The sequence below is a fragment of the Nelumbo nucifera genome, chromosome 3, assembly GCF_055504915.1.
Source record: "Nelumbo nucifera cultivar China Antique chromosome 3, China Antique-T2T, whole genome shotgun sequence".
NCBI classification, from domain to species: domain Eukaryota; kingdom Viridiplantae; phylum Streptophyta; class Magnoliopsida; order Proteales; family Nelumbonaceae; genus Nelumbo; species Nelumbo nucifera.
The window spans coordinates 64,480,746-64,494,524 of record NC_142651.1 but is presented as its reverse complement, the minus strand read 5'-3'; positions in this window follow the sequence as shown (position 1 = coordinate 64,494,524).

The following is a 13,779-nucleotide window of genomic DNA, read 5'->3' as shown; positions in this document are numbered from 1 at the left end:
ACCTACTTCGTGCCATCGAGATGTGAAAAGTTAAATGCAAAATTTATAAGTTAGCAATAAACTATACATGAATATGAACTATACATGAATATGAACTATACACCTTAAAAGTTCAAAAGGAGCAAAATGAATATGAACTAGAAACTTAATGTGATATGACACGTTGGGGTTATGCAAACTATTCTACACTAATACAAAGATAACAAGGTACGGATGGAATTACTTAAATATGCAAATGTAGGAAGCTAATTACACAAATGGGATAATGCTAGTGAAATGTAAAATAAAAGAGGGACCCAGTTAGATGCTTGATTAAAAAAAGCCAAATTTAATTATCTAAGAAAAACATGAAACACAAGTATTCGAATGCAATTTTCAAGAAAATGATAGTAGACGTTTCTTAGACAATTAATTAGGAAATGTTCTAACGATTCCAAAATGCATGCAACATTGTTGGAGTAAACAAAGAGCACTCTAAGGGTGGGACTTTCATCTTCGGACAACTAATAAACCGATCCTACTCAACTATTTTCGAAAGAAGCAAAGATTTCTATATGACAAAACAATGACAATAAAATAATGGAAGTAGAGAACAGCATACCTTAATAATAGTTTGCTTCACAAAGTAGGAGTCGCCTCTCCCATCTTATCATTACATTGAATAGCTTCCCTCGTTAACTCCGATCTTGAGAGTTGCCCTTGTTATGTCTTTCATGAATCCTTTGAAACCTTGAAAGAGTCTTTGGTTTCAACATGAATTCTTTGTTATTTGGGAGGTTAATGATGTGATTATATAGCCTAAAATGTGAGAAAACATGCTAGATGACTGTAACTTTTCTGCAACAAGATTTTTGCATCAAGAATGCTTCACGCTTCTTTTCTTGGATGTATGTATGACTTGGGGAGCTTTAGGACTGAAACACTGATATGGGGAGACTCTAGGGATGTGAGAGATGGTGGAAAAAGAGTGTAGGACATGGGTTAGGGAAGCTTGGGGCGTGAAGGGGGTATTCTCTATACTAGCGAGTATAGAATAATTGCTCTAGGCTTTCTTGTGTGTTTAGGATGTGGGAAAAGGGTGGTATTTATAGATTTTTTGAGAGAGGAATGGAGGGTTGAGATGGGAGACAAGGAAGATCAATGGCTGATGTTTAAATGGTTTTTGGAGGGAGATTGATTGAGAGAATAGGCTATCAAGACAGCTTTGTGAGAGATTTTCTCAATCAATCAAGACAAAGAGTGAAAGATTTCACCAATTTACCTAAATTGGACATTCCAAGTTTAGGTGATCGGCTTGATTGATTGGAAGCTATAGCTGGTCAAATCTTAGATTTTTAAGATTTTTGTAGAGGCTGAGGGGAAGTTTTGGTCGTGGAATCCTAGGTTCAAAGTTATTGCGAAGAAGATTCTAAACAAAGGGCCTAGATCGAGTCTAGCTTCAGGTCTCAAGATAGATGGGCTAACAGTGTCGGAATTGGACGATCTTGGTACCATTGGACTCGGAATTTTGAGCTTTATCCATGTACAGGGTTGGATTTCAGATTTTTTGGGGTTTAGGATTTAGGATCAGAGATGATCCTGATCGGACGATCGGATTTGGTTCTAGCTTTGGGTCTTGAGATAAAAGGGTAAGCGGTGTCGGATTTGGGTGATCTTGGTGTTGCCGGATTTGGATTTTTGGGCTCTACGTACCTATAGTCTCATATTTTGGATTTGATATTAAATGAGGATTAGGATCAAAATGACTCTGATCGGACGATCAAAATTGGTTTCGACTTCGGGTCTCAAGATGAAGGGGTAAACAGTGTTGGATTTGGGTGATCTTGGTGTCATTGGATTTGGGTTTCTAGGCGCTAAAAATCTATGGTCTCAGATTTTGGATTTGATGTGAAATGAATATTAGGATTAAAATGACTCCGATCGGACGATCGAAATTGGTTTCGGCTTTGGGTCTTAGGATGATGGGGTAAACAGTGTCAGACTCGAGTGATCTTGGTGTCGTTGGATTTGGATTTTTGGGATCTACGTATCTATGGTCTCGGATTTTGGATTTGATTTGAAATGAGGATTAGGATCAAAATGACTCCGATCAGACGATCGGAATTGGTTCCGGTTTGGGTCTTAGGATGATGGGGTAAACGGTGTCGGACTTAGGCGATCTTGGTGTCATTGGATTCGGATTTTTGGGCTCTACGTACCTATGGTCTCAGATTTTGGATTTGATGTGAAATGAGGATTAGGATCAAAATGACTTCGATCTAACGATTAGAATCGGTTCCAGCTTCGGGTCTTAGGATGAAGGGGTAAACGGTGTTGGATTTGAGTGATCTTGGTGTTGTTAAATTTGGAATTTTAGGCTCTACGTACCTATGGTCTTGGATTCTTGAGGCCCCAACTTTTATAAAATTCTAAAAATACCCCCAAGTCAACCGCGAGGTTAGCTAAAGCATGCTTGAAGCTCATAGTGCTGCAGAAAGACTAAAGAGTACAAAAATGGGGTGTCTACAAGGCTAATTAGATTAATTAATTGTGGGCGGATTTGATATTAGATCTACTTCTAGATTAGCAAGAGGATAACATATGTCTTATCCACTTAAGAGTTCTGATCCAAATAAAGATTTGGATCAAAAATACATTTCCTGATAGGATTAGGAAGCTGATCCAGAGAAGTTATAAATAGAGGGAGAAATCCTTTTGTTAAACACTTTTTGCAAATCCCATATCTTCTCTCCATTCTTGTAACCCTACCCAGTTCAATCTCCATTCTTGGACTGATTAAGAAAGGTTCTTGATTCTGATTCTTGCCAGAAGAATCAAATATGAAGTTGTGCTCACATCCCCTGCGTGATCCTTGTTGAAGGATTGCAATTCTTGTTAAAGAATTACTTTGCTAATCCTACCTCATCGTAAGCTGTGTTATCTTTAGTGGAGGTGGGATTTGATGACCTTTTTGGGCATGAATACCTATGTTGGGAGCAACTTGTGTGGATTTCGTATCAGGTATAATCCTCCCTTAATCTTGGTTTTAGGTCTAGTCCGGTTTGTTTCAAGAACGAACCTTGAAAAATGCAATGTTTCTAAATCAAGGAATAGGATTCCTAGAAGGGAGAAAGAAAATTTTTGAAATTTCGCCTAGCCACCCTCCATGGTTTGGCCATCCATATGATGGATATCCCTTCCCTTAAGTGGTATCAGAGCCAAGTTCAAGTCTTAAACCAAATTTAGACCAGATCTGAACCTACGCAAATGGGCAGAAAATGTTCTACCCGATTTGCGCATGTTTACAATTTTTTGAGAAATCGGTTCTCAGTTTTGGGTGTGTGATCTGAAATTTAATTCTTTATTTATCTACAATAGTTTTAGAATTGTTCTATTATCGTTTCTTGAATTCTTAGGCTATTTGTATGATGGAAATCAAAATCTTGATTGGCACCAAGATCTGCGCACCCTATTATTTTTATTCTATTCAATTCAATTTGTAAATAATTTCTTTTTTATTTTTAGACAAAATGTATAGGATTTATTATGATGTAATTAATAGAAAATTAGGTTTTTCTATTTTTTTAACGTTGGAAAGGGTGCTGGTTCGCGCAAAGGAGAAGAAGAAATTTTGTAGATACAAGATCTAAGATCTACAATCTGCGATTTGCAAAAATTGTTTTTGCTATCTACGATTAATCTTTTTGCAGGTTTGCATGTTGTCCAAGATCATCACACTTATAGCGTCTGATTTTATTTTCTTGCTGATCTTGATTGTCTTTTTCAGCTGTAATTAATTTCAGATCACTTTCTTGAATTAAATCTTGAATTGGACACCAAACCCTAGGCCAAACTTGACCTAGTTTGGTCCAACTACTCATGGTTCGATGGGGTTAGTTCCCTAACCCAAATTCGGTTATGGGCCAAGGGTTTGATGGCCCATTACAAGATGTAATTCAGACCATCCCTGTGAAACCCAGTTTTGATAAGTTAAAGTACAATTAGCCCACTTTCAACACTACAGCTACATGGGCCGAACTGCCTTTTGTGGTTTAGCCCATATACCTTGATAATATTATGGGCCTCAATGGGTTGATGATGTCTTAACTTTAATTAATTTGGGTTTTACAGTTTATATGATTGATTAGATGAATTTTCATGCATGTGGATGTATGTGATGTGTGATGTGTGATGTGCTTCGTACATGGGCCATAAGCACTTAGCCCATGTTTAATCGTTAGTGGCTCTCTGCGCACACCATGGTTGAACGCACATCATTTCCATGGTGCCCCAAAGATCATTGGATGATCTCTCTTCTCAATGGGCCCCAGACCATCTTCCTCCCCAAGAGGAACTGTGCAGAACCCTAGCTGTTTTGGGCCCATTTGAATCTAACTTTAAGAAAGTCAGTGGGAACCACTTTGGTTTGACGTAAATCAGATCTAGGGACATAACAACTTGTTCTCTCCAGCTATATATAAGTGCATGTAATAGGGAAATTCATATTATGAATTCTCTAAAGACCTTTCATCATTAGCATGAAGATGGGTTGTGTTAGTAATGAGGAGATGCACCATAAAATTGGGCTATTCATTTGTTAATCCAATCCATTTGATTGCTTCATAAGATGATAGGGGCGTCATAGACCGATGTGGGAGGGGCATATCCTAAAATGGAAGACTCTTTCATAGTACCTTAGGGTCCACGAATATGCCGGGTCTGCACTTACTGGACAGAAAGGTTTAACTTATCATGAATTACAACATGAATAAACTAAAGGTTAGCCTTCAGGAACTTAGCAATATGTTGTAGAGGGCTGAAGAACTGATTAACAAGGACAAGCCGATTGCCATGCTTGTTAAAAGTGGCAAATCGGGCAAGAAAAAGAGGAAGGCAAAGAAGAAGCCTCAAAAGAAGGTTAACAAACCTAAAAAGCAGAAGGACAAGACATCAGATGCATGTCATTTCTATAAGTAGATCAGCCACTGGAAGAGGAATTATCCTCAGTATCTGAAGACTAAGAAGCAAGGTAATTTTGAATCCTTTGTCATAGAAACCAATATGTTGGTTACTTCTGCGTCCTGGTATATTGACTTCGAGGCTTCTACTCATGCATGTAACACATTGCAGAAGTTCAAGACAAGCAAAAGGTTGAGTGATGGAGAAGTAACACTTTACTTGGGGATTTCTGCAATGGTTACAGCTACAACTATAGGAACTATAGATTTGTATTTCAGAGAAGGAATCATTACTCTTAAAGATTGTCTTTATGTACTTAATTTGAGAAGAATTTTGATTTCTATTTCAAAATTGTGTATGAATGGTTATTCTATTTTATTTAGTAATATGATTACTATTAAACGAAATAACAAATTCCTCACTTACGAAGAACTTGAGAATGGTATCTATGTTCTTCATCATTCTCTTGTAACAAACTTAACCGAAACTACGTCAGATATAATCTCCAAGAAAAGAACACATGATATAGTTAATCCCACGTGCCTGTGGCATTACCGACTTGTTCAGATTAACATAAATCATATCACTAGGTTGGTAAAGGATGGTCCTTTGGATTTTTTAACTATAGAGGATTTTCCAACCTGTGAACATTGCCTTCAAGGTAAAATGATGAAACAGCCATTTACAGTTAAGCCTGAAAGATCTACAAGTAGGCTTGACCTTATACATACTGATGTATGTGGTCCCATGAATGTTACGACACGTAACCAACACGTTTATTTTATAACATTCACTGATGATTTCTTACGGTATGGTTACGTGTACCTAATGAGACACAAATCTGAATCATTTGAAAAGTTCAAGGAGTTTAGACAAGAGGTTGAGAAATGGTTGGGGAGACAGATTAAGGCCCTTCGATCAAATCGAGGAGGCGAATATCTCTTTGACGAATTCATGGACTACTTAAAGGACAATGGGATTGTATCACAACTAGCTCCTCCTGCTACAGCATAATTAAATAGTGTATCAGAGAGGAGAAATCGGACTCTATTTGATATGGTTTGTTCACTTCTTGTCCACTCAGAATAACCTGTATCCTTTTGGGGTTATGCATTAGAGAAACCAAGTGTAAGACTCTATATGAGCTATGGACTGGTAAGAAACCAAGTGTAAGACACTTGAAGATTTGGGGTTGTCTGGCACATGTTAAAAGAACAAGTTCTAACAAACTAGAATTCAAGACTAGTCATTGCCTATTTGTAGGTTACCCCAAAAGCTTTGTAGGTTATTTATTCTATGACTCAAAGGAGAAAAAGATGTTTTACAGTCAAAATGCCTATTTCTTGGAAGAAGACTACATTATGGACAATCATCGACAGGAAATAGTTCTTGATGAGGAGAGTCTAGGGATAGTGGGAGATTTCCCACAAGCTCTAGATAGTAACCAACCTAGAAGGTCCACCTGGGAATTTAGGCCTCTAGTTCTTTACGGCTATGACCAAGAAAGTTACTTGATGAAAGCCATGAATAGTGAGGAAAATCCCATAACTTATAGGGAAGCTATGTTGGACATAGATCCCTTAAAGTGGGTAGATGCCATGAAAGCCAAAATGAACTCGATGGAAACCAACAAGGTTTGGACTCTTGTAGACCCACCCCCTGGGGTGAAGGCAATTGGTTTCAAATGGATCTACAAGAGGAAGAAGGCCTGTAATGGGAAGATTGAGACCTATGAAGATCGTCTTGTTGTGAAATGGTACACTTAGAAAGAGGGAATCAACTATGATGAAACATTTTCATCAGTGGCCATGCTCAAGTCCATTAGGATCCTACTAGCTATAGCAACACACTATGATTATGATTTGGCAAATGGATGTCAAAACCGCACTCCTGAACAAATATCTTACTAAACATATCTACATGCAGCAACCGCAAAGATTCATTGCTATAGGTCAGGAACACATGGTGTGTAAACTTAACCGATCCATATATGGACTTAAGCAAGCTTCTAGGAGATGAAACATCCGGTCTAACACTACTGTCAAACAGTTAAACTTTGAGTAGAATCCGGATGAGCCCTGTGTTTATAGGAAGATAGTGGGAGATAAGGTTACGTTCTTGGTTCTTTATGTAGATGACATTCTACTCATTGGGAATTATGTAGGAATGTTAACTATGGTGAAAGTGTGGCTTTCACAGCAATTCTCCATGAAAGATCTTGGAGAAGCCTCCTACATCCTGGGACTTTGACTCTATAGAAATAGATCAAAGAGGATAATAGGGTTATCCCAGTCTACTTACATTGACAAAATTGTTAAGAGATATAGCATGGAGAACTCCAAGAAAGGAAATGTTCCTTTCAGGCACGAAGTCACTCTTTCCAAGGGTATGTCTCCCAAGACTCCCTAGGAGATTGAGGGCATGAGAGAGGTTCCCCATGCATCAGCTGTAGGGAGCATCATGTATACCATGTTGTGCACTCGGCCAAACATTGCTCAGGCAGTGAGTGTGGTAAGTAGATACCAGTCAAACCCAATATAGGAGCATTGGACAACTGTGAAAAACATACTCAAATACTTTCAAAGGACAAAAGAGTTTTGTTTGGTATTTGATGGTAGTTCATTACAGATCCTAGGGTATACTGATGCCAACTTCCAGTCAGACCCAGATGATAGAAAGTCTACATCTGGTTACATTTTCACGATGGGATCCTGTGTAGTTAGCTAGAAAAGTAGCAATAAGGGGTCTACTACAGATTCCACAACTGAGGCCGAGTACATTGCTGCAAGTGACGCTGCCAAGGAAGTCGTTTGGATAAAAAAGTTCATTCAAGAATTAGGATTTGTTCCATCCGGCACATCACCCATTCCACTATTGTATGACAACATTGGAGCCATTACTTAGGCTAAGGAGCCACAAGCCCATTCGAAGTCGAAGCACATCGAGAGGAAGTATCACGTATTGTGGGAGATTGTTAATAGAGGGGACGTCCAGATTCAAAAGGTAGCATCAACGGAGAATATGGCAGACCCATTGACTAAGCCACTCACACAAAAAGTGTTTAAGAAACACGTAGAAAGTATGAGACTCTGGCTTATACCCGATTGGACCTAAGTGCAAGTGGGAGTTGTTAGCTCCAATCAGATTGATGTACATTTTGACATTTATTGTAAATGAATAAAGTACATAATTGATTCATGTTATCTATGGTGTGTTTCTGTGTAATACCCTTAAACTGGACACTTATGAGACTCATATTAGTTTAGAATCTTCATAGCCGTTGGATTGACCTAGGGAGGTTTATCCTACCAAGGTTAACACTAATGTGTTGCCAAGTCAGTTGGGTTGGCTTGTCTCAGCTACTAGGGTGAGACCTAAAGCATATGTAGTGTGGGTTTGTTTGAAACCCTGAACCGGACCACTTTCCAGTTATGCTCTAGAACTTGGAGACAGATGGGCAAAACTGGAAAGTTACACTTCGCCCCAAGACTCAACTATGGTATTGCACTAGGTGTTGGATTGGGCTATCTTTGATATGTCAATCAGTGAGATCCTTAGCGGGGCTCAAAACCTAGGTATGTTGGAGCAGTCTGAGAATTCACCTGAGTGGGTGATCATAGTGACAAAATCAGCCCCTTTGTCGGACAAAGTAAATGATCAGGGAATGCACTCTCTCTAATGAAAACCTAAATTGTCGGCAGTTGATTTCAAACTTGTTGAGATTTGTTTTGCTAAATATATTTATATAGAGATATACATATATATTATGGTTTTACAAAATGTTTGCAAAAGGTTTTAATTCCTGGGATCCTTGTGAGCAGAGAGTGCAATACTGTACCTTGCAGCCGAGGGAGAGGTCCTCTCTTGTCGAGCAATGTTTGATCATTATGGGCTAAGAGATTAAGTGTAAGACCACTTAGGGCTTCTACCTGATGGGCTAATCTCACTTAAGTCCATAGTCCTTGGGCCTTTATAAGGTGGTTGGACCCAATGACCATTTAGTGTAAATGTTGGACTTGTTAAGAGCCCATATTAATGGGTTCAGGGGTTCACTATCTTCAGCATTGAATTCGGCTAGGCCTTGTAATAGAGGCTAGACTGAACCCATATGGCTTTTGTGGAGATCAATGTTAGGGTCACACGCCATACAAAAATTGTCGGTAGTTGATTTCAAACTTCTTGTGATTTGTTTTGCTAAATATATTTATATAGAGATATACATATATATTATGGTTTTACAAAATGTTTGCAAAAGGTTTTAATTCTTGGGATCCTTGTGAGCAGAGAGTGCAATACTGTACCTTGCAGCCGAGGGAGAGGTCCTCTCTTGTCGAGCAGTGTTTGATCATTATGGGCTAAGAGATTAAGTGTAAGACCATTTAGGGCTTCTACTTGATGGGCTAATCTCACTTAAGTCCATAGTCCTTGGGCCTTTATAAGGTGGTTGGACCCAATGACCATTTAGTGTAAATGTTGGACTTGTTAAGAGCCCATATTAATGGGTTCAGGAGTTCACTATCTTCAGCATTGAATTCAGCTAGGCCTTGTAATAGAGGCTAGACTGAACCCATATGACTTTTGTGGAGATCAATGTTAGGGTCACACGCCATACAAAGAGAAACAAGCTAGCCAGCAAATTAAAGGGGAAGTGAGCTTGATGACTTAATGGGCCTAAAGCCCAATTTGAACTGGGCTAATTAGATTAATTAATTATGGGCGAATTTGAGATCAGATCTTCTTCTAGATCAACGAGAGGATAAGATATGTCTTATCCACTTAAGAATTCTGATACATAAAGGTTTGGATCAAAGAACCCTTTCGTGATAGGATTAGGAAGTTGATCCAGAGAAGTTATAAAAGAAAATTTTTGAAATTTCGCCCAGCCACCCTGCATGGTTTGGCCATCCATATGATGGATATCCCTTCCCTTCAGCTACAACTAGCTATAGCGACAAGAGAGAGGCTTGAAGTGCAGTTTGGGAAATCCGAGCTCACTACCCTTCGTCACACTCTGTGTTTGCCGCCAGGTTGAAGACAATGAAAACCTCCCTTTAGTACAATCCCTCTTTCTCTCTCTAATCGTCTCTTCTCTCGCCTGAACTGAGAGACCCTAGCCTCTACCTGAGAGTCTCTCTACTCTCATCACAATCTTTCAAAGGGAAACCACCAGAGCCCTCCCCTTCTTATGCTCTCTCTCTCTCTCTCTCTCTCTTTCTCTCAGACTTTCTCAGTTCTCTCTCTCTCTTAATTCTCAGTTCGGCATCTCCACAGAAAGGAAAGCACCGAGAGCCTCTCCCTTTCTAACTTCCCCCTTCGACCCCGTTCTCCTCTGCCCCCTCCTTGGGATGGGTGCATGGTGCCTATGAGAGAGGGAGGTTTCAAAAAAAATCTTGAAGGTACATGGGTCTATTAGGTTAACTCGACAATTAGGGTTTGAAAGTGTGCATTTAGGGTTATATTTGGGTAAGGGGTATTTTAGGTAATTTGGAAGGAGTGATTTGGGAATTTGATGAGTGAAGGGCAATTTGGTAATTTGGGAGTTTGGAAAAAAGGGAATATTTTGGTAATTTGGTTAGAGGGTAATTTTTGGTAATTTAGTCAAGGGGTATTTTGGGTAATATGGTCAAGGGCATTTTGGTGATTTGGGAAGGAGGGGTAATTTGGGAATTTGGTTAGGGGTATTTTGGTAATTTAGAATAAGGGTAATTTTGGTGATTTGGTCAAGGGGTATTTTGGGAATTTGGTCAAGGGGGTATTTTAGGAATTTGGTGCGACGATAATTCTTGTAATCTGGTTAAGGGGTATTTTGGCAATTTTGGAGGGAGGGGTATTTTAGGAATTAGGATAGGGGTAATTTGCAAGGTTCAAAATATCGCAACGTATTGGCCAATATGTAGAACATATATAAATCATTCATTCTGTTTCTTTTTGTACAGAACGAAAAGTATTGTTATTCGTTAATCCATATTTAATACCGAATCTCTCATTAATGTAGTTTATTTAAGTCTAATTTCTCTTTCATTAATTAGTCAATTACTCCAAGACAAGTTTAAATTTAAATTTGAATTTTAGAGCCTAATTAAAATTCTCTCATTAATTCCTTTAATTAATGATCCCCTATCATTAATTTCGTATTCAAACCTTGTTTACTTAATTGTAAGTTTTAACAACCACAAGTTTGCAATGAGCCACACATATTTGTTTGCTATGATTATATGTATTTTTAATTTTAAGTAAATTTTCACCTTTCTTAAAGAGTGACAAGTTTTTATTAATAAATGCTATAATTAATTATTAAAATTTATATGCTAATAAATATTAAGATTAATTATATTGGTTTTTGAAAATTGACATTCTCATTTTAGTTTTTTCTTTTTTGTTTTTTTTTTACATTTTAATTATTCCATCATTTTTTCAACGGTTACTAATTGTGCTCCGATATGTCACATATTTATCTTAAAAAATATGGTAATTTGGGAATTGATCTTAAAAAATATGGCGGTGATTCCATCATTTTTTCAACGGTTACTATAGTTAGTAATATGTTTTTTTTACCATATTTTTACCATCATTTTTTCAACGGTTACTAATTTTAAGAGACGTATCGGAAAGATAATTTTATTTGAAATTTTTACCATATTTATCTTTCCGATACACCTTGCATTTTCGATACTTTGAACCTTGGTAATTTGGGAATTGATCCAAGAGATAATTCGGGTAACCTGGTCAAGGGTATTTTGGGAATTTGGGTAAGGGGATTTTCGTAACTTTTGGAAGAGGGGGTATTTTTGGGAACTTAGGGTATGAGGTGGGGTTTGGAATGGTTTAATTGATGTTCGAAGGTGAATTGGGGGTTCAGATAAAGGGTTGAACAAAAATCAGGTGCTGACAGTATAAATGTACACGTTTGAATACAAAGTGAGAGCTATTACAAGAAATTCAGATTGTACCTTCACCTTGGACACAGATAATTCTATCTTGCTAGGTTTAAAAATAAAATTTACAAGGTTTTCTACTGTACATATTTGTATTTGTACTATTCCAACTAAACCTTGTATTTGCACCATAGGCTCAGTTTGGAAAGAGTACAAAGACAAATATGTATAGTGTAAATACATAAAAAATAATATAAAATATAAGGTTTTGCATTCTACATATTTGCATTTATATTCCTTCCAAACTGAACTAAGGAGTGCAAATACATATACAGTGCAAATATATGCAAAATAATATAAAATACATAATTTTGCAATTTACATATTTACATTTATACTCCTCCCAAACTGAGCCATAAGGAAAGATGGTATACAAGATTTTGCATCATACGTATTTGTATTTGGCACTACTAGCAAAGACCGTCTGGCTAAAACTTCGCAGGCACGAAGCGTGGTACGGCGAGCCGAGGGACCATAGCGGAGGAAGGAAAGGGAGCCCGGACGGTGGAAGAGACATGGGAGGCCGGGTCATTTGACGGAAATGGAAGGCTTTTACCGAGCGGCTCATGAATTCTTGGAAAAAGAGGGAGCGCCCTAACCTTAATAGGGGCGTGCTAGCAACAAGCAGTACTCTTCCCAAACTGAGCCTTTAAGATCAGATCCTCTGATTTTGACCAGAATAAACAGAAAAATGCAGATTTAACTCATCCTATATTCGGAATTGTAAGTAAATGCTACATTGCTTATCATTTACATAACTTTATTTAATGGAGAAACATGTTAATAAGCATACATGTCTATGTATTAAGATTGGGCTGGTCCAAGATCCATCTTGTAGCCCAAACTGAGTTTAGGCCCAGATTTTAACCCGTCCCATCCTATCATCCCATGCCCAGCGAATCTGTGGATAGGATGGGCCCAAGACATGGTTAATTGGGCCTACTCAGATCAAGTTGAAGTCGTAACTTTATTCCCTGTTGGGTCAGGGTCTTATCAATATATAGAATCTTAGGCAACCTCTATGATACAGGAAAAGTATCATACCTGAAAAACAGGTATCCATATCAATTGAGCCAGTTGACACCGTCACCATCGCAGCTATTGGGTTCACGGGTGGGCAAATCCGCAAAGGGCTCACTATGATAATGAAAAAAATATGATATCGAAGAATGTCTGACCAATCAACTGAAATCATAAAGGTAGTAGCCAATCAGGTGTTATTTATCAAAATTCAAGATAGATTTTGATTGATAAAAACTCTTCCTATACCATGTCTTTCATTATTTTCCCATCTACATATGGTTGATTGGTTGTCAGTCTTTTAGGTATCATACCTTTTGGGTACTATAGCCAGAACAATTTCCTTTGATTTATGGTGATGATTGACATAGAACATTCCAAGGAGACGAACAAATTCCGGAAGTTAGTTGGTCAATGCTGTGAGTGAGACTGAGCAAACAGAAAACCTCACAGGGACAGGGTCATGGTTTTAATAATCAGATGGTTAGACCGTTCAAACCGTCAAGAAAACCGGCACCCAGAAATGTCACCAAATTATTATGATTGGTTCAACCATCCGGTCCGGTCTGAATCTGAACAATACTGGTTCCGGGCCTGCTGAGCCCAAATAGCCCTACCTTTTGTCTCCTGGCCCACGAAGCTCTGTTGCCAGTTGCCAAGCTCCCGCCCAATTGGGCCCAAGTGGGCCACCCAGACAAAGATGCAACATGGGCCCCAAATCCCTGATATCTTGATGTATGTTGTTGCTGGACTGAATGGATTCTCATTCTCCTTCAATATACCTAACCTAGTAACCTACCGCTAGATGCTGACAATAAGAGCCAACTAAGATCAATGGTTGATACAGCTCCCAAATGGGTGGAATACAATAACACACTTTACTCGA